This window comes from Pituophis catenifer, unplaced genomic scaffold, assembly GCF_029215685.1.
Source record: "Pituophis catenifer annectens isolate HBS135680 unplaced genomic scaffold, rPitCat1.0.hap2 SCAF_1, whole genome shotgun sequence".
Classification (NCBI taxonomy): Eukaryota; Metazoa; Chordata; class Lepidosauria; order Squamata; family Colubridae; genus Pituophis; species Pituophis catenifer.
Window position 1 is genome coordinate 334919440 of NW_027256881.1, and position 27360 is coordinate 334946799.

The 27360-nt window shown below is 43.2% G+C and overlaps 1 protein-coding gene across 2 annotated transcripts in view; it reads right to left on the reverse strand.

Moving 5' to 3' along the window:
• The window catches only part of ONECUT3 (one cut homeobox 3), an 88006-nt gene that overhangs the window by 35560 nt on the left and 25086 nt on the right, over positions 1-27360 (reverse strand). The window lies entirely within an intron of this gene.

Here is a 27360-nt window from a genome sequence, read left to right on the forward strand (position 1 = left end):
TTTATGAGAAAAGAAGATGGAGAGAAACATTGTTTTTCAGCTTGATTTTCCCCTGTGTCTATTAGAATAGAATAGAATAGAATAGAATAGAATAGAATAGAATAGAATAGAATAGAATAGAATAGAATAGAATAGAATAGAATAGAATAGAATTCTTTATTGGCCAAGTGTGATTGGACACACAAGGAATTTGTCTTAGATGTATATGCTCTCAGTGTACATAAGGAGAATAAAATACATTCATCAAGAATAAAAAGATACAACACTTAGTGATAGTCAAGATTACTAATAAGCTATCAAATCGTACTAGGAAACAAATAAAAACAATATAATTGAAAGATATAAGCAATATGGTTATAGTAATAAGTGGGAAGAGATAGATACTAGTAAGGAAGAGAAGAATAATACCGTGTTTCCCCGAAAATAAGACCCCGTCTTAAATTTTTTTGAACCCCAAAATAAGCACTTGGCCTTATTTTCGAGAAGGTCTTATTATTTTGGGGTGCATGGAGGAAACCAGAGGAAATGGCAGGGACTGGCTGTGCATGCATTTAAATATTTTCGGGGAGGGCATATTTTAGTGCATGCGCTCAAAAGCCCGATTGGGCTTATTATTATTAGGGGATGTCTTATTTTAGGGGAAACAGGGTAGAAATACAGTCTTAGTAAATTATTTGACAATGTTGTGGGAATTAGTTGTTAAGCAGAGTGATGGCATTCGGGAAAAAATTGTCCTTGTTTATGACGGGTGCAGTGTCCTGGCATCATGGGATGACCTTTTGTGACCTTCTGACAAGCAAAGTCCATGGGGAAGCCAGATTCACTTAACAACCGTGTTACTCTTTAAGTACTGCAGTGATTCACTTAACAACTGTGGCAAGAAAGGCTGTAAAATGGAGCAAAATCCACTTAACAACTGTCTCACCTAGCATCATAATTTTGGGGCTCAATTGTGGTTGTAAGTCGATGACCTGTGAATTGCAATACATATAAAAAATGGCCAGTCCTCTCTCTGAACTCTACAAAGGAGAAAAGGGCAAACTACTTTTTAAAAACCTTGCCCAAAAAACTGCAAGCACTCGTCTAGACAGTTTCCAGGAGTCAAAAACTGACTCGAAAGCACAAGTAAAATAAACCGAGAGCACTGTATCAGCTGGAATCTGGTGAAAAAAAATTGAAGAGAAATTGAACTGCCTTTTTAAAGGCTTTCACAATTTATACTAACGTGTTTCTCTTATCTCTTGTTTTTTTAAACGGTAAAATCTAGTTTGAGTCATTTGAGTCCCAGTGACTTCATGGAGACAACTCAGGTAATTTCTTGGCAACAAGATAAGAAAATTGGTATGCATTTGAGTTTGGTTTATGTTTCTAGAATTGATTTATGATGTTATTATGTTTTTCTTTGTATGATGTATGTTTCCTAGAGTCCTACAGGACTGTAGATGCTCTTTCTTTTCTTTCTTTCTTTCTTTCTTTCTTCTTTCTTTCTTTCTCTTTCCTTCTTTCTTTCTTTCTTTCTTTCTTTCTTTCTTTCTTTCTTTCTTCCTTCCTTCCTTCCTTCCTTCCTTCCTTCCTTCCTGCCTTCCTGCCTTCCTGCCTTCCTGCCTTCCTCCTTCCCTTCCCTTCCCTTCCCTTCCCTTCCCTTCCCGTCCCTTCTTTTCTTTTCTTTCATGGCTAGCTGGGGAATACTGGGAGTTGAAGTCCACTTATCTAAAAGTTGCCAAGGTTGAGAAACACTGGCGTATAGCATTGAAAAAGGACGTTTCAATAAAAAGGAGTTCAAACACAGATACAGTTTACCCTGCAGCAAAGGAAAACCTCTGATTTTTGTAGCTGGGAAAATCAGGAGGTTGAGAAAGTACACATCTGTGCGGGTTCAGTCTTGAATTCTCCCTACCTCTATATTAATATCCCCATCCACCCTGGAAACCTCCAAAATTGCATTATAACAATTTGTTCCAAGTGAACTAAAATGTACTTCCCCTGAGAGATGTCCTTCATAACTGATTGTAGGTCTTATCCACCCCTCCCACAGGCTCCAAAATCTGGTCTCGAAGGTTGCATGGATCAAGCTGGGAACTGTAGATGGCTTCAGGATTTCCTAGTCCCTCAACAGTCTGATGGCAGGTTTATTCTAGCTTGAAATGAGCATCTTTTGAGCATCTCTTAATACACCGTCAGATGTTATTAGCTCTTCTCCCTGCGGCATTTTCAAGACTTAATTGTGGAGAACTGGAAGGAATTTGGTGGGGGGCAGGGCCAAGCAGGGCCTGTATTATAATTGATGATGGTTTGGAGATGTTAAAGAACTGGAAATGTAAATTTAAAGGGTGCAAAAGGCAGGCTCTTGTCTTCAAGTGTCAAATCTGTAAAGTGTCTGTAAGAGTGGCCTCAAAATGAGGCATACTTTCTGGATGCAAAAATCGTTGAGAATCAGGGTTGCTACCAAGAAGATTCCTAACATAAGGAAGATGGGGAGGGGGTTCTACAGAATTTTTTTCCCTTGATAAGCACATGCTAAAGCAAGCTTGTCATCTAATTGTATTGCAAAAGCCTCCCACTATAGTATGTGTGTGAGAGAGAGCGGGAGGGAGGGAGGGAAGGGGAGAGAGAGAGAGAGAAAGGGAGAGGGGGAACCGAGGGAGGGAGGGAGAGAGAAATGGAGAAAGAGAGGGAGGGAGAGAGAGAGAGAGAAAGGGAGAGAGAGGGAGAAAGAGGGAGAAAGAGAAAGAAAGGGAGAGGGGGACGGAGGGATAGAGGGAGAGAAAGGGAGAGAGAGAGGGAGAGAGAGGGAGGGGGAGAGAGAGAGGGAGAGAGGGAGGGAGAGACAGAGAATGGGAGGGAGCGGGAGGGAAAGAGAGAAAGGAAGAGGGGGAACGGAGGGAGGGAGAGAGAAAAGGAGAGGGGGAAAGAGAGGGAGGGAGAGAGAGAGAAAGGGAGAGAGAGAAAGGGAGAGAGAGAGAGAGGGAGGGGGAGGGAGGAAGAGAGAGAGAAAAGGAGAGAGAGGGAGAGAGAGAGAAAGGGAGAGGGGGAACAGAGGAAGAGAGAAAGGGAGAGGGAGAATGGAGGGAGGGAGGGAGAGGGAAAGGGAGAGGGAGGGAGAGAGAGAGAGAGAAAGGGAGAGAGAGGGAGAAAGAGGGAGAAAGAGAAAGAAAGGGAGAGGGGGACGGAGGGATAGAGGGAGAGAAAGGGAGAGAGAGAGGGAGATAGAGGGAGGGAGAGAGAGAGAGGGAGAGAGGGAGGGAGAGACAGAGAATGGGAGGGAGCGGGAGGGAAAGAGAGAAAGGAAGAGGGGGAACGGAGGGAGGGAGAGAGAAAAGGAGAGGGGGAAAGAGAGGGAGGGAGAGAGAGAGAAAGGGAGAGAGGGAAAGGGAGAGAGAGAGAGAGGGAGGGGGAGGGAGGAAGAGAGAGAGAAAAGGAGAGAGAGGGAGAGAGAGAGAAAGGGAGAGGGGGAACAGAGGAAGAGAGAAAGGGAGAGGGAGAATGGAGGGAGGGAGGGAGAGGGAAAGGGAGAGGGAGGGAGAGAGAGAGAAAGGGAAGAGGGACGGAGGGAGGGAGGGACAGAGAAAGGGAGAGGGAGGGAGGGAGGAGAGAGAGAGAAAGGGAGGGAGGACAGGGGAGGGGGGAGGGAGAGAGAAGGGGAGGTGTGCCGGAGGGAGGGAGGGAGGGAGAGAGAGAGGGGGGGTCAGCTTAAGAGATCTCTTAAGGACAGGTTGTGGGAACACACAACTTTGTCCCCCAAGGGAGAAGAAAATCTCAGATGAGGGGTTATTAAATTATTAAAATTATTACATTTTAATATGACACAAAGAAAGAGAGAGGAAAGGAGAAGGAAAGAGAATAGGGGAAGGAAGGGGAAAGAGAAAAGAGAAAGGAGGGCCGGAAAGGAGAAAGGAGGTTAGCAAGGGTCGTAAAAGAGTCATAGTTTTGCCTCAGGAACTCTGGGACTTGAAGTCCACAGGTCATAAAAGGGCCGGAGTTGCCCACTCCTCATCCGAGGTATGGTAAAAAAAAAAAAAAAGGCAAGACGGCAGCCACATTTCACACAAAAAGCAGGTGGAGCTTCAATCGCACTGCCATGGCCGCCATCTTGGCTTTGGGGAACCCTCTGCCACTTCTCTAGTGATTTGAAAAGACTCAAAGGTACATTTCCAGCAACTACTCAGATTAGCTCAGCTCCTACCATTCGCTGCAACCAAATCACAGTTGAACAAAGCCCGTGTCCTGTGCTGTGCCCAAAGAAACCTCATTACGTCTGAACACCAAACCCTGGTTCATGTAGCACACTGAATTCCACTCTGCTCAACCCCGTTTGTGCACTGTGCAAGCCCAGGCTTTGTCCCACGATGAGGTTTGCGAAGAGCCTTTCCAAACAGGAAAAAAAAATTCCTCCTTTTTAAGTCCAGGTAGTCTTTGACTTCTGACCACAATTGAGCCCAAATTTTCCATTGCTAAGCAAAACAGTTGTTACGTCAGATTTGCCCCGTTTTATGACTTCTCTTGCCACAGTTATTAAGCGAATCAGTGGTTAAGTGAGCAACACAAACGGTCATAAGTCACTTCTTTCAGTGTCATTGTAACTTCAAATGGTCGCAAAATGAGCAGTTGTAAGTCGAGGAGTACCTGTACTTTGGCCCCCGTCCAATATTGGCAACATCTTCTCAGCCCCATCAAAATCCTGTCTGGAGTAATGAGCAATCAATGTCCCTGTTAAGCTGTCGAAATATTTAACTGATATTACAGCTAATAGGCAAGGGAAAACCTCAGCCGCCAGCCAGGAGAAAAATGACACAACGGTGTTTTATCCCAGCAATGCAAATGAGCAGAGCTGCCTTCCAGGAGGCGGTGAAGAGTTTTGAATCCAGCCACAACGAGACAAGGCCGCACAGACAGTATAAAGAAAAGGATCAGCACTGCTGTTTGAGGGCAAACCAGGTGGTCTCCTTTCATGACTATCGCCTAAAAAGCAAAGAGGAATTGGGGGTTTGGTTCATTGGAGCTGAAGGTGGTTTTTTTTAGCCAAGAACTAAATCCCAAGAGTTATATTCTCTCGGCTGCTAACCTGCAATCTTGGCAACAATTCTATCTGAATATTCAGTGTCATTTCCCACCCGCCCAAAAACACTCCAGAATGATTCAGGAAGAAATCAGGCCCGTGCAAAATGGGAGGTGGAAAAGCCAACACAGATCCTATGAGCTGTTTTTGTCCTTTGAGGAGAAAAAAGAAGGAATGGGATCACTTCAGGTAGTCCCCGACTTACAACCAACCACAATTGGGATTCTGGAAGTTGAAGTCCAGAGACAGCTTAAAGTTGCCAAGTTTGAGGAACACTGGAAAGAGGAGAATTTCTTGGGTTTTATTTTCATGGCCTTCCTATTTCTTCGTTCTAGCTGTATAGCAGAAGATAATCCTTTTACTGCAGCAGGCCTGTGCTCTTTTTACAAGCTCTTTTAGCTTTCTTTTACAGGAATAAGTTTCCCAACCCCATCTTTCATTCATCTGGATTTTTTTTTTAAAGAAAGGATGATGCACATTATTGCAACGGCTTGCAGATTTCATACTCTCTTGAATGACAGTGGAGCTGAATCTAGGCTTACAGAGTGCTGCAGGGTTGTGGGTCAGTGATTCTGCAAGAAAAAGGTCAAGAGGAGATTCAGTCTCTAATGAAGAGGGACCTCTGGCAGCCCGGCTGGAAAAAGAGATGCCTAGTGACCCTTAGAGTGGATAATGGTGGGTTACATGCACCCATAATTTCATTTGTTCATCAAGAGGCTATCTGTAGGTCAAGGGTGGAGCATATGCATTGTTTGCAGGAAGTACCAAGCATTTCCAGTTAAACATCGAATAACATGTCAAAAAATCTCGTCTTTCCTTAAGACTCTGGGAATTTGCAAAGTAAAGTGAGCAAAAATGCCGTCTAATATTCAGAACCAGTTTGGTATAGTGCAGGGGTTAAACACTCAAAGGGCCATTTGGACCCATTTCCCACAGAAAAGAAAACACCAGGAGCCACAAAACCCTTCCCCTGCTTGACTATTTCTTGAGCAGCCACAAAACTAGCATATGTAGTTGAATTAAAAGTTCTGTTTTCTTCTGAAACTTTTCTTTTCTTGGACTTATCCATGGTTGGCCTACCGGGGGTTGAAAAGCTCAATAAATCACATGCCGGCGGGTGTCACACATTGGTGGTTGTGACACATATTTTGAGTGACAGGGAGCCACAGCAGAGGGGTGAAAGAGCCACCTGTGGCTCCAGAGCCACAGGTTGCTGATCCCTGGCCAAGCAGAAAACATTGGTTGGGAGCACTGTGTGTGTTTCAGCATGCATGCTCAGTTCATCAATCTGGTCAGGCCAAATCTAAGATAGAATGTACTGATGAACATCTTGAATTACAGGGTGGCCAAAAGGCAGTTATCTAGTTTTCCTATCTTGTACCTCCATTCCAGTGACAGTAGGAAGCTTCCGTTTTAAAGGGAAGACATGCCTATGATTTATTGTTCTTTTTCTCCTAATTCCATTTTTTTCCTGGAATTTAAAGGAAATTTAAACTGAAAAAAAAAAAACATCAAGGAAAATTGCTAAAATCAGTTACAGTCGTGAACATTGGCTGTGTGCGCTAACTCCGAATTTTTCGTTCACATTTTTCAACCTCCAACTTGCATAACGGAAAGGAGAAGATCGGTCAAATGTTGCAGAAAAGCAGTAGCAACAAGACGTGTGCCTTTGTGTGTGTATATTTGTGTTCCACAAAAGAGATCTAAAACAAGATGGAGCGACAACATCAACAAGTATTGCGGGCCCAGTTGGCAAAAGAAAGCTCAGGACCGTATTGGTTGGAAACTCGCGGAAGAGGCCTTCATCCCGCGGTGGATAGACAATGGCTAGGACAGTGATGGTTAACCTTTTTGGTGCCTAAAGTATGCATGCACACAAATGCACACATACATGACTGAACCCCCAAAATGCAATGTACGCACACACACCCACACATGCGCCCCGGGCTCCCCGCACACCATTTTGGCTTCCAGGTTGGTGCAGGTGACAGAAATGGAGTAGAAAGGTAGGGCGCACTGGGGGGGAACCTGCGGAGATTGGAGACGGCATGGCAGAGATCCGAAGACCATCTGGCTAGCAAGAGGCATGTGCGCATGCACAGTGGAGCTAGGCTGGGGTGATGGCTGGCATGCCCACAGAGAGTGCTTTGTGTGCCACTTGTGGCATGCGTGCCATAGGCTCGCCATCACGGGACTAGGATGATGATGATGATGATGACGACAACAATATTTGTGTGTGTATGCATGCTCTGTTTTTCAGTACGCCCCAGTAGTGGGTTGCCCCTGGTTTGGACCGGTTCACAAGAACCGGTAGTAAAACCAGCAGGAGGCTCCACCCACTGACCCAGACGTCATCATAGGTGATCTGTGCATGTGCAGAAGCTTTGCCTTGTCGTGCCCCAGCCCCTTTCCACGTCAAAATTCGCTGTCTCACGGGTGAAGCGAGCTGAGCGCAATGCAAACTGGTAGTAAAGGTAAGTAGAACCCATCCCTGGTACACCCCACTGAAGAATGTCTGAAAGTATCCACATATTTCTATGGACATTCCTGAATATTACTAAACTAAACACTAAGCTGGCTGGGGAATTCTGGGAGTTGAAGCAGTGGTGGGTTTCAAAAATTTTTACTACTGGTTCTGTGAGTGTGGCTTGGTGGGCGTGGCATGGCTTGGTGGACGTGGCTTGGTGGGCGTTGCAGGGGAAGGATACTGTAAAATCTCCATTCCCACCCCACTCCAGGGGAAGGATACTGTAAAATCTCCATTCCCTTACCAATCCAGGGGAAAATCCTCATTTCCTCCCAATCAGCTGGGACTCGGGAGGCAGAGAATAGATGGGGGCGGGGCCAGTCAGAATTTTTACTACCGGTTCTCTGAACTACTCAAAATTTCCGCTACCGGTTCTCCAGAACTGGTCAGAACCTGCTGAAACCCACCTCTGAGTTGAAGTCTATTCAGCTTAAAGTTGCTCTGGTTGAGAAACACTGTTTATATAAACTGAAATCAGCACAATAGGCTGCATAAGAGGCAGCTGGACTGTTGGAGATGTTTAATCACAGGCTAGCCAACTATCCCTTGGAGATACTACAACTGCAAAATCCTGCATTTTAGCTCTTCTGCTGAGCAAGGAACTCCAACATCCCTTCCAACACCCTGCACCCAAGAGGACCAAATCCAGGCCCAACCAGTCATTTTCCTACCCACCTGTCAAGAGACGTCCCCATTTCCCATCACTCACCCGATGCCCCCCCTTCCTCGATTCCAATCCCTCCCCCTCCCTCCCTCGATCTTTCACCAGGCTCCTTGATCGTGTTGCAATCAAAGCAGGCCAGCCACAACATCCAACACTTTTGTTTCTAAAACTACTCCTGGGGGTTTCGATAAAATTGACAGGTTCGGGGATCAATTTTCCATCCTGGAGGGCTTTTTTTTTAAAAAAAAAAATATTTTACTCCGCCCACCAGTGTGCACAGGAATCAGGATGGAGGTGCAGATGAGAAGGAAAGGGAAGGTGAGAACAAGAGCCTACTCCTGTAGCCGGGTTGAAGGGGGTTGTGGGAAGAAAAATTTGATTGGAAATCTATCACCCACTCCCCATGATTTATAGCTTCTTCACCTAAAGCAAGAGCTTTGTATGGAGGTCATTTTTTTAAAGGCAACGTCAGCTGAGAAGTTTTGTTCTCCTAAGGACGATGGCACAAAGAAATCACCTATGGGATTTCTCAGGCAGGGAGAGTTTTTTCCTTTGCACACCAAATAGTCAAAATAGCATGCATTTAAGGAGCAAACTGGAAAAATCAGCAGGATGGGTTACAGCATTCCCCTGTTCTCCAATTGACTGGATTTCTCCAGGAGGAAAAAAAAAGACATTGTTTCGACAGACAAGGTAGAAGAGACGAATGGCAAAGGAGAAATTAAAATTACAGCCTTTTCAATGTATGCTTGAAAGGGAGTTCCATAAAAATGAATAGGATTTGATTTCAGAGAGAATTCACTGAGCAGTGAATAGCAATAGCACTTACACTTATATACCGCTTCACAGTGCTTTGAAGCGGTTGACAGAGTCAGCCTATCGCCCCCAACAATCTGGATCTTCAATTCACCAACCTCGGAAGGATGGAAGGCTGAGTCAACCTTGAGCCAATCAGAATCGAACTCCTGGCAGTGAACAGTGTAGTTAGCTTGCAATACTGCATTCTAACCACTGCGCCACCACAGCTCCAAATTTCATTATATAAATATTACATGTTAACCGATGCTCTGTTACAAATGGATCTGCAACCAACCACTTGCTCAGGATTACAAATACAGGTAGTCCTTGATTTACAATCACAGTTGGGATGAGAATTCCCATTGTTAAGCAAGTCAGTTGTTAAGTGAGTCATACCCGATTTCACGACCTTTTCTACCACCATTGTTAAGCGAATCACTGAAGTTCTTAAGCGAATTGCATGGTTGTTAAGCAAATCCAGCTTCCGCACTTGACTTTGCCTGTCGGAAGGCAAAGCTGGAAAGATTACAAATGGCAATTACACAACCTTGTCACGTTGCAACTGTCCTAAATACATGGCGGTTGCCAAGTGCCTGAAGTTTGGTATCATGTCACCATGGAGATGTTGCGACAGTCGTAAGTGCGAGGAACGGTTGGAAGTCACTTTTTTTAGTGCTGTTGCAATGTCGGACAGTCACTAAATGAATAGTTGTAAGTTGTGGTAGATTTCCTGAGATTCACTTCTGTCATCCTCTCACAACCTGGACTCTGTTGGGGTGTTTTGATCAGTGGTGGGTTCCTCCCGGTTCGGCCCGGTTCTCCTGGTAGCGGTGACGATATGATGTCACTGAACCGGTTCTGCCCCCCTCGCCCCCCCCCAAATGTAACTTTTTATGTGTGCAGGCCGGCGGGGAAGGGGAGGCATTTCCACAAGGGGCAAAAAAAGCCAAGAAGGGGTTTGAAACTGTGTAATCAAAGCCGCATCCTTTCTTTTATACACAGACATGCCATTCCCCATAAGCAACAGCACTCACAGCCCGAATCCTTGCACCAGAGGGAAGATTTCCTGGTGAGAATTGTACAGGTAGTCCTCAACTTGCAACACTTCATTTAGTGACCATTCAAAGTTACAACAGCACTGAAAAAAGTGACCATTATGACCATTTTTCACCCTTACAACCGTTGCAGCATCCCCATGGTCACCTGATCAAAACCCGGACACTTGGCAACTGGTTCATATTTATGACGGTCGCAGTGTCCCGGGGTTATGGGATTACCTTTTGTGGCCAAGCAAAGTCAGTGGGGAATCCAGATTCACTTAACAACCGTGTTACTAACTTCACAACTGCAGTGATTCACTTAACAACTGTGGTAAGAAAAGATGTAAAATAGGGCAAAACTCACTTAACAACCGGGGTTCAATAGTGCTCGTAAATCAAGGACTGCCTGTAAAGATAGAGCAATGCTGACAGACAACTAGAGACAGCCATCCAACACTGGACAAATTATTAGCCCTGCAAGGTAGAAGGACAACCAGGAATATTAGCCCTATTGCAAGATTACATTAACAGAATCTTGCAAGACTGAAGCTATTTCTCCCTTCCTTTCTTTTTGCTCTTCGGAAAGCTAGGGAGGGTTCCTTCTGAAACATTTCCCAAACCCTCCTTCTTCTATGGACTGAGATATTTTTTCACATACTAGTTATCCAATCTTCAGCTCTTCCTTCTGTCTCCCAAAGTCTTTCTCACACACCATTAAAATAATCCAGCACTTCCTGTTCCATTATTGAACAGTTGGGATCATCAGGAAACTTTTCCGGATGCTCAACTAAAACCTCTTTCCTTATAATTTAAACCAGGGGTCAGCAACCTGTGGCTTTGGAGCCGCATGTGGCTCTTTCATCCCTCTGCTGCGGCTCCTTGTCCCTGGTCGGCTCCACAATTGATAGGGCTTTCGGTTAGGACAGGTAGAGGAAAAAGGAGGCCGTGCTAGGAGGAGACTCTATGGTGGGGGAACCGGACTTCGGGTCGGTTCCACAATTGAGCGGGGGGGCTTCCAGTTAGGACCTTTGTGGCTCTTTGAGTGCTTAAGGTTGCCAACCTTTGATTTAAACCCTTTGCTTCTTGTCCTTTCTACTGGAATACAACACTGAATAAATCTACCGTGTGTTCTATATGATCCTTTTCAGAGGTACTTGAACATAGCTCTCATGTTACCCTAGCCTAGAGCAGTGTTTCCCAAACTTGGTCATTTGAAGATGGGTGGACTTCAACTCCCAGAATTTCCCAATCAGTCTGACTGGCTGAGGAACTCTGGGAGTTGAAGTCCACACATCTTCAAGCAGCCAAGGTTGGGAAATGGTGCCTAGACTAGAGCCTGTTCTCCAAGCTAAACTGTTTAATGAATTCATTTGTTCCTCTTAACTTATTCCTTCCATGTCCGTTGTCATTTCGGTTACTTTCCTCGGGACACATTCCAGTTTTTCAATGACATTCCTAAAATGTGGTGGACAGAATGTTCTAGGTGGCCTGGCCAATATTGCCTGGCCAATAAACTTCTATCATACTTTGATGGGATTAGAATTGGAGACAGAACTAATGGGTCTCCCTTCTGGCCTTGTTATTGTGCTTTCCTCCTAAAACCAACACTTCAACCCTTTTGCAACCCGTGCAAATAGAAGCTGGTTGCCAAATGCTGGAATTTTATTGGCATGACTGTGGGGATGCTGCGATGGTCATAAGTGCAAGGGGTGGCCGTAAGTCACTTTTTTCCATGCTGTTATAACAGGGGTCTTCAAACTTGGCAGCTTTAAGACTGGTGGACTTCAACTCCCAGAATTCTCCAGCCAGCTGGCTGGAGAATTCTGGGAGTTGAAGTCCACCAGTCTTAAAGCTGCCAAGTTTGAAGACCTCTGCGTTATAACTTCGAATGGTTGCTACATCCTCGCAACCTCCTTGCAAATGGTTGCAAGTCGAGGATTACCTGTATTGCCATTTGTTATTAGCAGTTAACTGACCCAAGGGCAAGATATCAATCTCCTAAATAAATAAAAGCAATTGCCTTACGGCTTATACACCAAAAACTCTGTTTTAGCCTTGATGGGCCTTCCTTAACGGAAGAGCGATGGGGTTTGGAAGGATGAGGGAATGAAATGGAACCAAAGAGGCCAAGTGAGTGGCTACTCCAATTATCAAAGAAGGCAAAGGAGCCAGAAAATCCATCTTTTTGGTGGAGAACAGTGTCCATTGCTTTTTGCAGGTTCAGGCAGGACCTGAGCTTTTGAGTGACATGCCAGAGGCCATCCTCCAAAAGAGAGTGAGTGGGACCAGGACAAAACCCAAAGAGTTGCGTATTTAATAGTTCCTCCCCCCCCTTCAATCGCATTAAAAATTACAATTTAGTCAATTTATTTCATCTATATCCTGCTTCTCTGCTCCATTTGAGCACTCAAGGAGGCGATCGATCGATAAAATGCAGAATACAAAAAAAAAAAAATAAGAATCCAAGGGCATGAAGTAAAACTAATGCAAGCATTAACTAACAGATAAATTTTTAATGGGTCTGATTAAGAAATTTTTGAAAGTCTCCGCGGCCATCCCCCAGGGTCTAGGGAATCGCAAGTGGTCCTATGGCTTCAGGATCTGCAGCTCAACTCTAGCTTCTTCTGAATTAGACGGGTTGTCTCCAACTGGGTTCCTCTAAGCAAAAAATGCCAACAACTCCATTGAGTTGCAATAAAAGAACTTCAGTTGTAGCTGGTGAGAAGCAGATCAACCAAAGATGGTCAAGATAAAAAGATGACACCTTTATTAAAACAAATCTGAATCAGGGGTGGGCTTCAAAAATTTTAGCAAGGGGTTCTCTGCTCGGTTGCTGGTTGGGCATGGCCATGTTGGGCGTGGCTTAGTCGGCCTCTTGCACTACGGTAGCGGGGGTGTTTTTGCCCTCCCCATGCTTCGGAGGCTTTTTTTGAGCCTCCAAGAGGGCAGAAACGGCCTTCCCAGGCTCTGGAGGCTGGAAACGGCCCCGTTTTCAGCCTTCCCAAACTTCCAGTAGGCCCGTTTTTCGCACTCACTGAGCCTCCACATGCGCCCTGCACTTACCTGCATCCAAAATGGGCTGCGTGGGGACTCTGCAGGGCAGGGTGGGCAGGGCCAGCCAGGAGTGGGATTTGGGGGTTCTCCAAACTGCACAGAATCTTAGCTAGAATTTCTCCCAAACCCCTGCGAACTCCCAGCAGCCCATTCCTGATCTGAATCTACTCTCTGCATCTACTCTTTGATACTCGATTTCATTGAGGGCCGCATCAAGGGTTGTGTTTGACCTTGGGAGGGGCAGGGTGGGGGGTAGCTCGACGTCACTCGTGTTGGGGGCGCTTGTGATGGCCCAAGCGCTCTGCCAGCGAAAATGGGCTCCCGAGCTCCGCTTTTGGCTGTGATGGCCTCCTGCACCCCCTGCCAGGGAAAACGGAGCTCGGGAGGGCCGCCCATGGCCCTCCCGAGCTCCGTTTTCTCTGGCAGAGGCACCATGGGCCGGTCCTTCGCTGTTTCCAGGGTGGTCCTGCAGCTCATATCTAAGCACACACACACGGGCCTTGAGTTTGACACCCCTGATCTAGACCAATGTTTTTTAACGTTGCCAATTTTAAGACATGTGGACTCCCAAGCTGGCTGAGGAATTCTGGGAGTTGAAGTCCACACATCTTAAAGCTGCCAAAGGTTGAAAAACACTGGTCTAGACAACTTGCCATCTCACCCCTGGCTTTCCTGCGACTACTAAGGCAAGCTCCATTTTAGCTTTACTGTATGATAAATATAATTTAAAGATCCAAGAGGTGTTAAAACCCATCAGTCATTCCTTAGCCCAGTTTAAATCTTCTTCCAGATGATCTATATCAGTTGAGGTATTAACGAGTTTTCCGATTTCCATTCAATCAGCAAATCCAGCCTGTCTCTTGGCACACAGGCCCAGCGTTGGGTCATTAATAATTGCGATGGAAATCAGTGGCCACAGAAACACACACACACACACACACACACAAATATACTCTGTGCTATTTATGGTGCAATTTCCCCTTCCCACCAATTACAGCCTGTTTGTTTCCAAACAACAGATTAAGCAGATTAAGCCCTCATTTCATTCTTTTATTGTTTGAGAACATCATTCAGAACCACTCCTTTGTACTGCCTTTATTGCAGCTTGATTAAGGACATAATTTCTAAAATTAGAACATGGCCATTTGACCTTTACATTTAAGTCCAGATATAATTTGGGAAAGGCCCAGTTTCGGTTTCACTAGGAAATCTATGGCTTTATGAAGAGTCACTCTCCAGATAATCCTCAATTTACGCCGACAACTGTGCCCAAAATTTTCATTGCTAAGCGAGACGGTTGCTAAATGAGTTTTGTCCCTTTCTACGACTTTTCTTGCCACAGTCGTTAAGTTAGTAACATGGTTGTTAAGAGAACATGGCTTCCTCATTGACTTTGCTGGTCAGAAGGTTGCAAAAAGTGATCACATGACCCTGGGAAACTGCAACCGTCATAAATACATGCCTGTTGCCAGGCATCCAAATCTTGATCATGTGACCATGGGGATACTGCAATGGTCGTAAGTGTGAAAACAGTTCTAAGTTACTTTTTTTCAGAGCCAATGTAACTTTAAACGGTCACTAAACAAATGGTTTTAACTTGTCAGTTGTCCACTGAATGGTAGCAAAAATTAGGCATTGTAAGTATATTTCTGCTACCTTCTAATCCAGGGGTGTCAAACTCGATTTCATTGAGGGCTGCATCAATAGCAATAGTACTTAGACTTACATACTGCTTTACAGTGCTTTTACAGTCCTCTCTAAGCAGTTTATATTGCTCCCAACAATTTGGGTCCTCATTTTACCCATCTGGGAAGGACGGAAGGCTGAGTCAACCTTGAGCCTGGTGAGATTTGAACTGCCAAATTGCAGGCAGCCAGCAGTCAGCAGAAGTAGCCTGCAGTACTGCACTCTAACCACTGTGGCATCATTGTTGTGTTTGACCTCAGGGGGAGTGGCCAGGGTGGATGTGGCCATCTTGACATCACTTGTCTCGGGGACGCCTGTTGTGGCCTGAGCGCTCTGCCAGCGAAAACGAGCGGCCCTCCCAAGCTCTGTTTTCGCTGGCAGAGGGTTGTAGGAGGCCATCCCAGCCAAAAACAGAGATTGGCACCCCGTTTTTGTTGGCAGAGGCACCACAGGCCAATCTTTTGCTGTTTCTACCCCACGGGCTGGATGCGGCCTGAAATCCTTGAGTTTAACATCCCTGTTCTAATCTATCTCTGAATTTTTGCACTCCAGATATGGAACCCCATCTACATTAACCATGTCTGAACTCAACTTTGCAAACTGAGTTTGTTACTGATGCACACTGCATTAGAAGCAATCCAGTTGAAAATTAAGACCATCCTCTCTATTAAGGCTAAACCAATTACCAATATTCCAAACTCAGAGTGGGACATTCTCTAAGTCCAAACATTCTGATGTCAAAATACAGTATTTTGCATACCTCAAGCCAGGGGATAGGCTCCCAAAAAGTGGGACTAGGACAAAGGGATAGGTGATGGCAGATCCCCACCAAAAAATAACCTTTGCTGTCCCTGATGCTCTCTGAACTTGGCTGTTTTCCTGTGGATGTTTCATTACCCAACTAGGTAACAGGGAAAAAGAGCCTTGGTGGCGCAGATTAAAGTGCTGTTAAGTAACACCAGCTGCCTGCAATTACTGCAAATTCGAATCTCACCAGGCTCAAGGTTGACTTAGCCTTCCATCCTTCCGAGGTAGGTAAAATGAGGACCCGGATTGTGGGGGCAATAAGCTGACTTTGTATAAAAAAGAAGGGGGGGCCGAAAGCCCTACTAAGCAGGTATATACAAAAGTATGAAGGATATTGCTTAACGCATTGTAAGCCGCCCTGAGTCTCTGGAGAAGGGCGGCATATAAATTGAACCAATAAATAAATAAATAAACATCAACAGCGAATTGGTGGTGTTACCTGGTAGAGTAGTGAAACTATTGTAAGAGTGAAGCAATTGTTAAAATGCTTTAAATGGTTAGTTTGTTGTAATTAATTTTGGTTTTGCAGAGTATGGTTGTTAGGATTTTTTGTTTATTTGTTTGGGGTATGTGTGTTTTCTAAGAATCAAGTTTGTATGAATCTAGCATGTGAGTTTATTGTATTGTGTCAACTCAGAAAGTCAAGTCATTTTCCAGGTGGGTTGCACAAACACAGCTAATAACGGCAATGATTGTGGGGGGAAAAAACCGTAAAGTTGGAAGCACCTTGGAGGTCATCAGAATCAAAATCCTCCTATGTTAGAAACCCTCAGGTCCTTCCAAACCAATGACTTCAACCTTGCCTTCAAAGCCTCCAGTGATGACGCACTTGTGACTCCAAGTAGAGGCTGTTCCACAGCTCAGTAGGTTTCTGAGTTAGGAAATTCCTCCTTATTTTGGTCTGGATCCCTCTCTGTAAAGCTTCCATATATTGTTCTACTCATGAGTGAATAAATCCACACCCTCCTCCTTGTGACAGCCCTTAAAACAGGGGTGTCCAATTTTGGCAACTTTAAGACTTATGGGCCAGTGGTGGATTTCAAAATTTTTTACTACCGGTTCTGTGAATGTGGCTTGGTGGGCGTGGCATGACTTGATGGGCATGGCAGGGGAAGGATACTGTAAAATCCCCATTTCCTCCCGATCAGCTGGGACTTGGGAGGCAGAGAATAGATGGGGCGGGGCCAGTCAGAATTTTTACTACCTGTTTTCCGAACTACTCAAAATTTTCGCTGGTGGTATTCAGCCAGTTCAGACCGGTTCAGGCAAACTGGTAGCAGAAACTGGTAGCAGAAATCTTGTGTCCCGCTCCATGCTGTCTTATTTTGGCACGTTTTTTAGGCCGGGCGCATGCACAGAAGGCACCCGCGCGAGCAAAGCGCATGCACCCACGTGCACATTCACATTTTTTGTGCTGGGCGAACCGGTAGGTAAATTATTTGAATCCCATCTCTGATTGGGTAACGAAATGTCTGCAAGCGAACAGCTAAGCTCAGAGAGCATCAAGGACTCCAGAGTTGAATCTTCAGTTCTATATATTTTCTTGTACAGTATTAGGGGAGAAATACTGTATAAAATGGGATTTTTATAACAAAGTGTAAATATCCAGGGATGACTCAAAATGTGGGGTTTCATATTAAAGATTATTTCCTTGTTTCTGTCAAACTAGACTGAATTTTTGACCAAGGCCAGCAAGGCTCATATTTATTAAAAGAGCCAGCTTTTATCAGTGCAAGGAATAAAGGAACTAGGCCACCGTTTTTATCCCCTTTTGGCAAGTTCCCACATGACTTTATTGGATCACTGTTGGAGTAACTAGACTCAACAAGAGTTTGGATCAGACCCAGCCAACTCCTCTGCTCAAAGTTTGCATTCAGACAATATGCTTAAACCAGTCACTGGGTGTTTGGTATGGGAACAATATATCTGAGCCGCAAACTAATCTAAAAAGGTGGGTCTTTTAGATTAGTTTATTATTTATTTATTATTAGTTTACCCATTATTGTGGCAGGTAAGTTATTAAACTTACCCGCCACAATAACTCCACCGAGTTTAATGTTAGTCAAACTTTTTCTAGAGGCCTACATTTGCTAGACAGTTAAGGTTGGTTAGATCAACCACCTGACTTTTTCAAGTGAATGGAATGGAATGGAATGGAATGGAATGGAATAGAATAGAATAGAATAGAATAGAATAGAATAGAATAGAATAGAATAGAATAGAATAGAATAGAATAGAATAGAATAGAATTTTTTTATTGGCCAAGTGTGATTGGACACACAAGGAATTTATCTTAGTGCATATGCTCTCAGTGTACATAAAAGAAAAGATAGATTCATCAAGAATCATAAGGTACAACACTTAATGATAGTCATAGGGTACAAATAAGCAATCAGGAAACAATATCAGTATAAATTGTAAGTGTTGTTGTGAACACAGCCCAAATGTGTAACAAAAGTGAACTAGGTTAAACCTTAAACCTTCACCTGCTGCACAAAAGAAAAAAAAACTTTTAATTTTGGTTATTTTGGATGCTTGCTAGAGAGTTAGATATGGTCAGTTTAAACACCTGACTTGATTAAGCGTTGTCTGAACACAGCCAAAATGTGAAACTGGGTTATACCTTAAAGCTTCACCTGTCGCACAAAAGGAAAACATTTTTTTTTTTAATTTTTATAGGAATCCTGAGATTTCTGATTTTTTTCTTCAACTAAACCTATCCTTACTGTTAAAACTTCTCAAAATAAAAACATATTGAATTTACTTAAACTCAATATTCTGTCTCCGATTCCTGGGGGAAATGAATGGTTCCTGGCCCAGCCTCTTCCATTAAAATAAAAGAGGAGAAAGGCCTTTGTATCCTTCAACCTTCATAACCCTCATCCACCCCCCACTAAAAGTATAATTTCTTTGTTGACCATTTCTGCCAATGGTCCCGGCCAAGAGCAGACAGGGTGGCGGGTGGTGAAATTGGCGACAGCCTCCCAGCCCTGCTCAGGCACCAGCGATGGGATTTTAATAGATGTATTTTCAAATTAGTTTTGTGGCTTTCAGGACTTATCAGTTAAATGAGCTTTTTCAAATTGATTCAAAGGTCACCAGAGAAGTTTCCACGTCTCTGTTATCTCTCCGGTAAGGTACCAGTGGCAACGGGCAGCAGGGAAGGCAAAGCTCAGGGAGAGATGAAACAGGCTGGGGAGGAGAGGGGAAAGGAAGGGAAAGGAAGGGAAGGGAAATAGGGAAAGGAAAGGAAATAGGGAAAGGAAAGGAAATAGGGAAAGGAAGGGAAGGGAAGGGAAGGGAGGGAAGGGAAGGGAAGGGAAGGGAAGGGAAGGGAAGGGAAGGGAAGGAAAGGAAAGGAAAGGAAAGGAAAGGAAAGGAAAGGAAAGGAAAGGAAAGGAAAGGAAAGGAAAGGAAAGGAAAGGAAAGGAAATAGAGAAAGGAAATAGGGAAAGGAAGGGAAGGGAAAGGAAAGAAAATAGGGAAAGGAAAGGAAAGGAAATAGAGAAAGGAAAGGAAATAGGGAAAGGAAGGGAAGGGAAAGGAAAGGAAAGGAAAGGAAAGGAAAGGAAAGGAAAGGAAAGGAAAGGAAAGGAAAGGAAAGGAAAGGAAAGGAAAGGAAAGGAAAGGAAAGGAAAGGAAAGGAAAGGAAAGACATTTCAGTGGATAAATGAAGAAATACTACTTAATAAAATAAGGACAATAAAAGGTGTGTTTTGCAAAGAAACAAACAAGATCAGAGGAAGAAAGGATCAGAGGAAGAAAGATAGGGTCTCCTGCTTGAGCAGGGGGTTGGACTAGATGACCTACAAGGTCCCTTCCAACTCTGTTATTCCCTAAAAGAAATTTGAAAACTCAGCACAAAAACAACGAACAAGAGGAAATACCACAGCAGGCAGAGAAAAAGCAGGAAGATGGAGAAACCACTATGTTTAATTTCAAAAATCACTATGTTTAACTTCGGTAACATTCATAAAATTTCATTTTATGTTTAGAATGCTAATTTGATTTTTGATATTTGTATCTTTTTATATTAAAATATAGGGAAGATGTAAATACAGTAGATGGGACTAAGAAACAAGGACTTAAAGAAACAGGAAAGATGGATGAGAAAGAGAGGGAAAAGAAATTGAAACTAACAGAGCTCAAGCAAGCAGAGAAAAAAATATTTTATTTTGCTGCAAGGGAATTAAATGGAAATCCTGATATGAATTTAACAAGGCCTCTGGAGTAGCCAGCAAAGATTTATCTGTTAATTATTTATCATAATTAAGTCCTGCTAATAGATAGGGCAGCTGTGGTTCTGAGGATATTTCTATTTATAATTAACACATGAAATAGTAAATTAGAAGATGTTTAAGTGGAAGCTTTCCTTTCCTTCTCCCATCTTCCTTCCTTCCTTCCTTCCCTTCCTTCTTTCTTTTCCTTCCTTCCTTCCCTCCTTTTTTTCTTCTTCTCTCCCTTCCTTTCAACCTGATATTAATGAAACAAAACAAGTTGGGAAATCTTAATCCTAGAAAAGAAACAACCACGAGAATTTCTCTACAGATTCATTTGATACCATTACCACTCCAGCACCCAGTTCTAGCTGCAAATTCGAAGTAGCTTCTAAAATACTAGGAATCAAGGTGTAAAATCAATTATGTGGTCCCTTGAAAATGTTATTTATTTAAGTCATGGTTGCTTAAAATCACCTCCTCCTTTTAACCAGAAACCTTTTTCAGCAATTAAATATTCCTAGGAAAATACTTTACAACGCCCTGCATTTATATCTTTTCTCCAGTTCACCACCAAATCTTTCTGACTTTGTTGTTTTTCCCTACACTTTGCATGTTGGCTTATGATGCGTATCTTTTTGAAAGTAAGCCTATTAAGTTTTATGGTGTTTGCATCCAAGTAAGTTGAAAGTCCTTTCACTTGGGCTCCAAAGATTTGGGGGTTTCAAATATTCTAAGAAGAGGAAGAAAATAGAGCCCACTTGATGGTTGATATCCATCAACCCAATGGAAAAAAGGGATGGGGAAATGAGGACACAATCTTTCTCATTTCCCTAGTCAAAGTTCATTCTGGGAATTTTACACATTAATTAGTCACTAAATATTGGGGATAGTGGGATCCTAAGATTATCCCAGGATCCACATATCCTCATGCAAACAGACATTCAAATACATTAAAGTAAGTCAGAGGTGCAGCAAACAGCATTTTCTCCTTGGTGAGGAACCATCAAAGTGATCATACAAACTGCAAAATGAAGGCTTAGATAGAAATCATATTTTTTTTAAAAAAACAGGTTCTTTTATACTTTCTTCCTCTACTCAGATCTTAGAAATATGTTCAGGGTTGTTGTTTTTTTAAAAAACATCTTTGCAATGTTATTTTCCTTCCTCTCCTTTCCTTCCTGCCTCCTTGCTTCTTTTCTTGCTTCAAGAAAAGTTCCCGGGGAAAGGGGAAGAGCCACAATCCACTTGTTTGCTTCTCCCAGGCAGGCTGGGTGGATTACTAAAGGCTCCACTGCTTTTACAGGAGAGTTGCTGGGGTTGCAACTTCACATGACTTTGTAAATCAATCACAACTTCAACGCCCCCTCTCTCTCTCTCTCTCTTTTTAAGGAAACGGGTACATTTATGACTAGCAGAACCTGCAATTTACTTTTTGATGTACTGTGAGATCTCAGAAAATAGATTTATTCATTAACCAGGTTGAAAGTGTTATGGGTGCAAAACCATTAAACAGAGACCTTGCTTTGTCTTGTCATAAAAAAAAAAAAATTGGGAGAAATAAAGCGCCATTTATGAATGCATGTAATTGATGACAGAAAGAGGGAAGGAAGCTGAAATTATTATGAAATCAGCTACAGCGTTTAACTCTTTTCTTCCATATCATATGCTGAAATGTTAATCACAGGTTTAAGTACGGCATATATTTTTATATGGAAAGAAGCAATACTCTTTGGATGTACACTCAGTTAAAGGGTTAAGCTATGTTTTGGCTTCCTCCTCTGCCTTACTTTCTTTTCAAAACTTGAGATATTTTAATTGAAAATAGGCATCTAGTGAGAATAGATAGAAATCCTTATCCAATAGCAGGGATTCAGCAGGGAGTCATCTTCCACTATATTTTATTTGGACATCCACCAGCTATTTTCCAAGGATGCTACCTCTTGGATGCTATTGTGCGTTTACTCAGAAGTAAGCCATTTTCTGTCCAGCAGGCCTTCCAGTTCAGTGTGACTGTCCATATTACAGAGAGGATGGGGAAGAAATGCAGACCTATCTTTGTTGTTGCAGTAATAATGCAGGTGAAATGACAAAAGTAAGTGGGATTCAGAGACTCAAGGTGTTGAACTGCTGACTTATGTTAAGATGCCTATTGGAAGGATAGCTTTCGACTGATAAATTATATGCTTTGATACATGATACCTAGAACTCCAGGTTAAGATAGGACATAAAATATGAATGTATCTGATTAGAGATCAGCATAAATTGCTTTGCATAGCTTGGATTCCCTTTGCATTCTGACATCAAGCTGCCGCTGAACTCGCAAACACCCCAAAAGTACACTGACCATATTTTCTTGGAAAAATTGGGAGTCTTTAAGAGGTTCCTAAGGATTATTTTTATAGCTGTGCTTTATAAAGAAAAAACTCAAGAGCAAAGCCAAAAAAAACTGTACAAAATGCATATTCTGATTTAAAAAAAATATATATCCAAAATTAAACAGCAGGCGTACATTGATTTTAAAAGACAAGCCAACTTCCCTATTTTTTTTTCATATGAATGTGAAGGACTGCGCATTAAGTGGTACAGTAAAAGTTAAAACGACCAAAGGAAAGGACCTAAGTCGGTGTTTTTTGAAAAATAAATAAATCTAAAGACCAGCTTTCAGAAACAAAGCGTTCCCCTTTATAATAAAGGCTGTGCACCCCAAAGCCAAGATTTACCCAAGCCACCTTCCCAAGTGCATCCATTCACAAGGTCGCCAGTCCAGAACTTCGTGCAATGACTCCCCCCCCAGCGCCCCCCCCCCTCAATTTGCCAAGCGGCAGCGCCCCGCCTCTCTCTCTCTAGGCCCCGCCCATCTCCAGCTCGGTAGTCTGCAAAGTGCAGGTTTATTCCTTTTGAACTTGGGTGCTTGTTGCCCCTGAGCCATTAACAAACTACCTGGGCGTCGCTTGGGAGGCAGGCTCTAAATTGCTTGCATGAGAGTAAATGGGGGACTTCTGAGTAGCTACTACCGGTACGTTCTAGCATTGCACCAGCTCACAATCTGGCAAATGCAATTGCCTTGAGAAATCAGCCGGGTAGTCTGTGGGTTGCACACGCGGGCAAGCAGGCCCCTCCCAACATGGCGCTCGCTGCCCGGGGAATTATTATTATTATTATTATTAATTATTATTTTTGCACGCTCCTATTAAAAATAAGACTCGCCGACCTGAAAGGGACGCCTTTACTTCTGCATTCATCGATCCAAAAGTTTCCCATCGGTTCAAGTACTGGACGAAGAATTAATTAACGACACCAGCCGCCTTCTCTCTTTTTCTCCGCCCAGGATTAGAGAGGAGACCGAGGCAAACGGTCATACAAAAGTATGAAGGCTATTGCTTAACGCCTTGTAAACCGCCCTGAGTCGCCGGAGAAGGGCAGCATATAAATCAAATTAAAAAAAAAAAAAAAACAGTTTTCCTTACTAGAATTGGCCTCGTTCCCACGTAAATGTGCACGTGTACGGCGCGATCCTAGCCTTAAGTCGTGTGTACGGTTTATTTTCGGGGAACGCGTGTTTCCAAGGAACAGAACTACTATTTCCACCTACCCGCATTTCTAGTTTTCTTCCTTCCTTAAAATGTTTGCAACCTGGCTCGTTTGTTTGGGTGTACGCAAGGGTCAGGGGATCCCGATCGTCAGAATGTAAATGCATACTACATACGCTGGAAAGCAATATGAACTTCCCAAAAGGAAGTTGAAATAGAAAAATAAGCCGTGGCTTCCTTTTACTCTCAGCAAAGCTAGGACAGCCTTTCCAGTTTAAAGATGAATTATTAAAAAAAAAAAAACAAACGGAGCTTTTCCGGTTAATAGATGAGCAAGTAGCAAAGAAAAGGATGAAAACACAGACCCAAGATTGCCAAATCTCTCTCTCTCTCTCACACACACACACACACACAGAGAGAGAGATTTGGCAATCTTGGGTCTGTGTTTTCATCCTTTTCTTTGCTACATGCTCATCTATTAAAAGTGTGAGGGAGCAGAGCAAGTAGCAAAGAAAAGGATGAAAACACAGACCCAAGATTGCCAAATAAAGGTGAAAACACAGACCCTACTTTGCCAAAAATCCCCCCCACACACACACACACAGCAAGGCACAAGCCCAGAGCAAGTAGCAAAGAAAAGAGTGAAAACACAGATCTAAGGTTGCCAAAAATCACACACACACACACACACACCCCACAAGCCCAAAGCCCGACTCATAAATTCTCAATTACGCTTCCAGTGCGGTTTTAATTCCTCACTTCCTTTGTGCATTTTTCATGAGCAACAGAGACCCATGGGTGTCAATTCGGTTTAGAAGCAAGTGAAGGATGGGCTGGGGGTGATGATTATCTCGTATATTCGCATACAGTGAGAACAGTATGAGGATTTGCACAGAATCGCAATGCGATTCCAAACCAGAGCAACGGAGGACGTGGTAGAAGACCTGGGGAAGTGTTCTTTGAATATGCAAAAGCAAACTGAAAGAGAATCTTCTTTGACTTGCATGTTTTAGAATTTATGCAGTCTCTGTTCTGCATCTCGCTAATGCTATTTAATGGCTGTCAAGAGTTTTCCAGCATAGATTTAATAGTGCTATTTAATAGAAATTCATCACTGCCAATGGCAGGTTGGAAAAGTTACAAGGCCTCTCTAACAGGAAGGAAGGAAGGAAGGGAGAGAGAGAGAGAGAAAGAAGGAAGGAAGGAAGGGAGAGAGAGAGAGAGAAAGAAGGAAGGAAGGGAGAGAGAAAGAAAGAAGGAAGGAAGGGAGAGAAAGAAGGAAGGGAGAGAAAGAAAGAAGGGAGAGAGAGAGAAAGAAGGAAGGAAAGGAGAGAGAGAAAGAAGGAAGGAGGGAAGGGAGAGAAAGAATGAAGTAAGGAAGGGAGAGAGAGAGAGAGAGAAAGAAGGAAAGGAAGGAAGGGCATTATTGAGATCATTTAAATTAGGTTCTCCAAATAGTGTTTTTAGGGAGTCACACAATCCTCCTTCCATAGATTTTTCCGTCCTGCAGGAAGTCTAAAGGTCCCTATTTTTTCATTGTTATTGTTTTTATTATTAATAATAAAATCCCAAACAGTCATTTTGAAAGAGATGATTAGAACAGCCACTTTTTTTTTGTAATGGGAAAGTGGGGGGTTAGGGATATTCTTTGCATCTTAAAAAGCTTAGTTTTCATTTCTCTAAAACTGTTTTCTATCAAAACTGAGGTCCGAGGAAGAAGACTGGATAGCCAGGAGCTACAAAACATCTTTGCTAACATCAAAGAGCCTCCTCTTAATCTCAGAGTTGCAATTTCCTTTTTTTTTTAATAAATAAATGAATGCAATAAAAGTAAGTTATGGCAAGAGGTCAATGTTATAGAAATTATGCCGTAGAAGCAAGACCTTCTGAAAACTTCTGTAAGAAATGGTGCCCCTTGACTGCTTTCTTATAATTGGCCAGAAATTATAATCAAGTGCCTGGTTTCTGTCCCCTCCCTCTCCGGTTTTCTGTTGCCACCCATTCTGTTCCTGGCAGAAAATGCTAAAATGTTAAAATATTGTTCTTGCCTGTGTTTTGGGGCTATGTTGTGAGTTTATTTCACTGGATTTAAAGGGGGGAAAATCCCCAGAGGTGGAGAAATCTCTGATCTGATTCATATATGTTCATGTTCATGTATATTACTATTTCACTCCATTTGTCTGCAACTTCTAGCTTTCCAGCTTGTGGCTCAGGAATTGCATCCCCATTCACAGTAGTATAGGAGTTTGCAAATCATCTGTGAGTATAGATCCAGATACAGAGATCTCCTTTTCTATAGATCATCTTGCATTTCTATTCTCTTGGGAGTTTACATATTTACATGATAGAAACAGAAAATATTTTAGTTGGGTGTATATGATGCCCAGATTTCACAGGCGTACAAGATAAGACCTAGATTCTACTCTCTGCCTCTTCCACCTCAGTGTCTTTCTCTCTTTTTTCTTCTTCCTTTGTCCTCCCAACTCTTCCCTCTCCCCCTCTCCACCCTTTCATTCCCTCCCAGATTGGGGGTTTTGAGGAGATGTATTTGTCAATACCATGCTTGCTGTTTTGTGCTTGGAATCGATCGATCAGCTAGGCTGATTTTTTTTCTTCTTTTTTTTTTTTTTAGATTTCTGGCCCGTTTGTTTCATCTACCGTAGCTGAAGCTTATTGGTCTGATTTCTTCTTCCTTTTTCTCTCCCACCCCATGACTCCATCTCTTTATAAAAGAGAGGAGGAATTGCTGAAACAAACAAATAATGCTTCCTTCGCTGCCTTGGCAAACGCCTTCAAAACCCTTACCCGCCTCTGTTCGTGGGAAAATAATCTGAACAGGAAAGACAGCAAGGACAAATTAGGCAGCCTGCAGTTACAACTGATTGTAATGGGGAAAGGGAGGGGGAAAAGGAGGGGGGGGAAAACACCAAAGAGACACCAGTTTAGAAACTCCCCAGCACGCTGAGTAGTAACCGCAAAATATCCTCACATTTGACCTTCCAATACCATGTGGATGAAAACCTGTAGACTGTGATGTGATAATAGAGATGTTAGACTGGAAGATCTTATCAGACTCTTTAACAAAATAACCGAGTTAGAAGGGACCTTGAAGGCCTTCTAGTCTAACCCCCTGCAAAAGCAGGTGATCTTATACCATTCCAGACAAAGGTTGTCCAATCTCTTCTTGAAAATCTCCAGTGTTGGAACATTCACAACTTCTGGAGGCAAGTCATTGCACTGATTAATTGTTCTCACTGTCAGGAAATTTCTCCTTAGTTCTAGGTTAGTTCTCTCCTTGATTAGTTTCCACCCATTGCTTCTTGTCCTGCCCTCAGGTGCTTTGGAGAATAGGTTGACTCCCTCTTCTTTGTGGCAGCCCCTCAAATATTGAAACACTGCTGCAGGGGTGAAATCCAGCAGGTTCTGACAGGTTCTGGAGAACCAGTAGTGGAAATTTTGAGCAGTTTGGAGAACTGGCAAATATCACCTCTGGCTGGCCCCAGAGTGGGGTGGGAATGGAGATTTTGCAATATCCTTCCCCCAGGAGTGGGGAGAGAATGGGGATTTTGCAGTACCCTTCCTCTGCCACACCCACCAAGCCACGCCCACAGAACCGGTAGTAAAAAAAAATTGGATTTCACCACTGCACTGCTGTCATGTCTCCCCTAGTCCTTCTTTTCATTAAACTAGATGTATCCAATTCCTGCAACTGTTCTTCATTTGTTTTAGCTTCCAGTCCCCTAATCCTCTTTGTTGCTCTTTTCTGCACCTTTTCCAGAGTCTCTGCATGTTTTATCCTGTTCTCTGTAAAACTGATTGCTGGCAGACTCAAGCATTTTGGAGGAGCAATCCCACTTCATACTAGCACATGTCTGAACATATATAGATAGCATATTTTCTCAACTTCCCTTGATTTATCATATGACTGAGGATGCTTTCTTAAATGGAAGAGAACTAGCAAAGGGTAAGGGAACATTT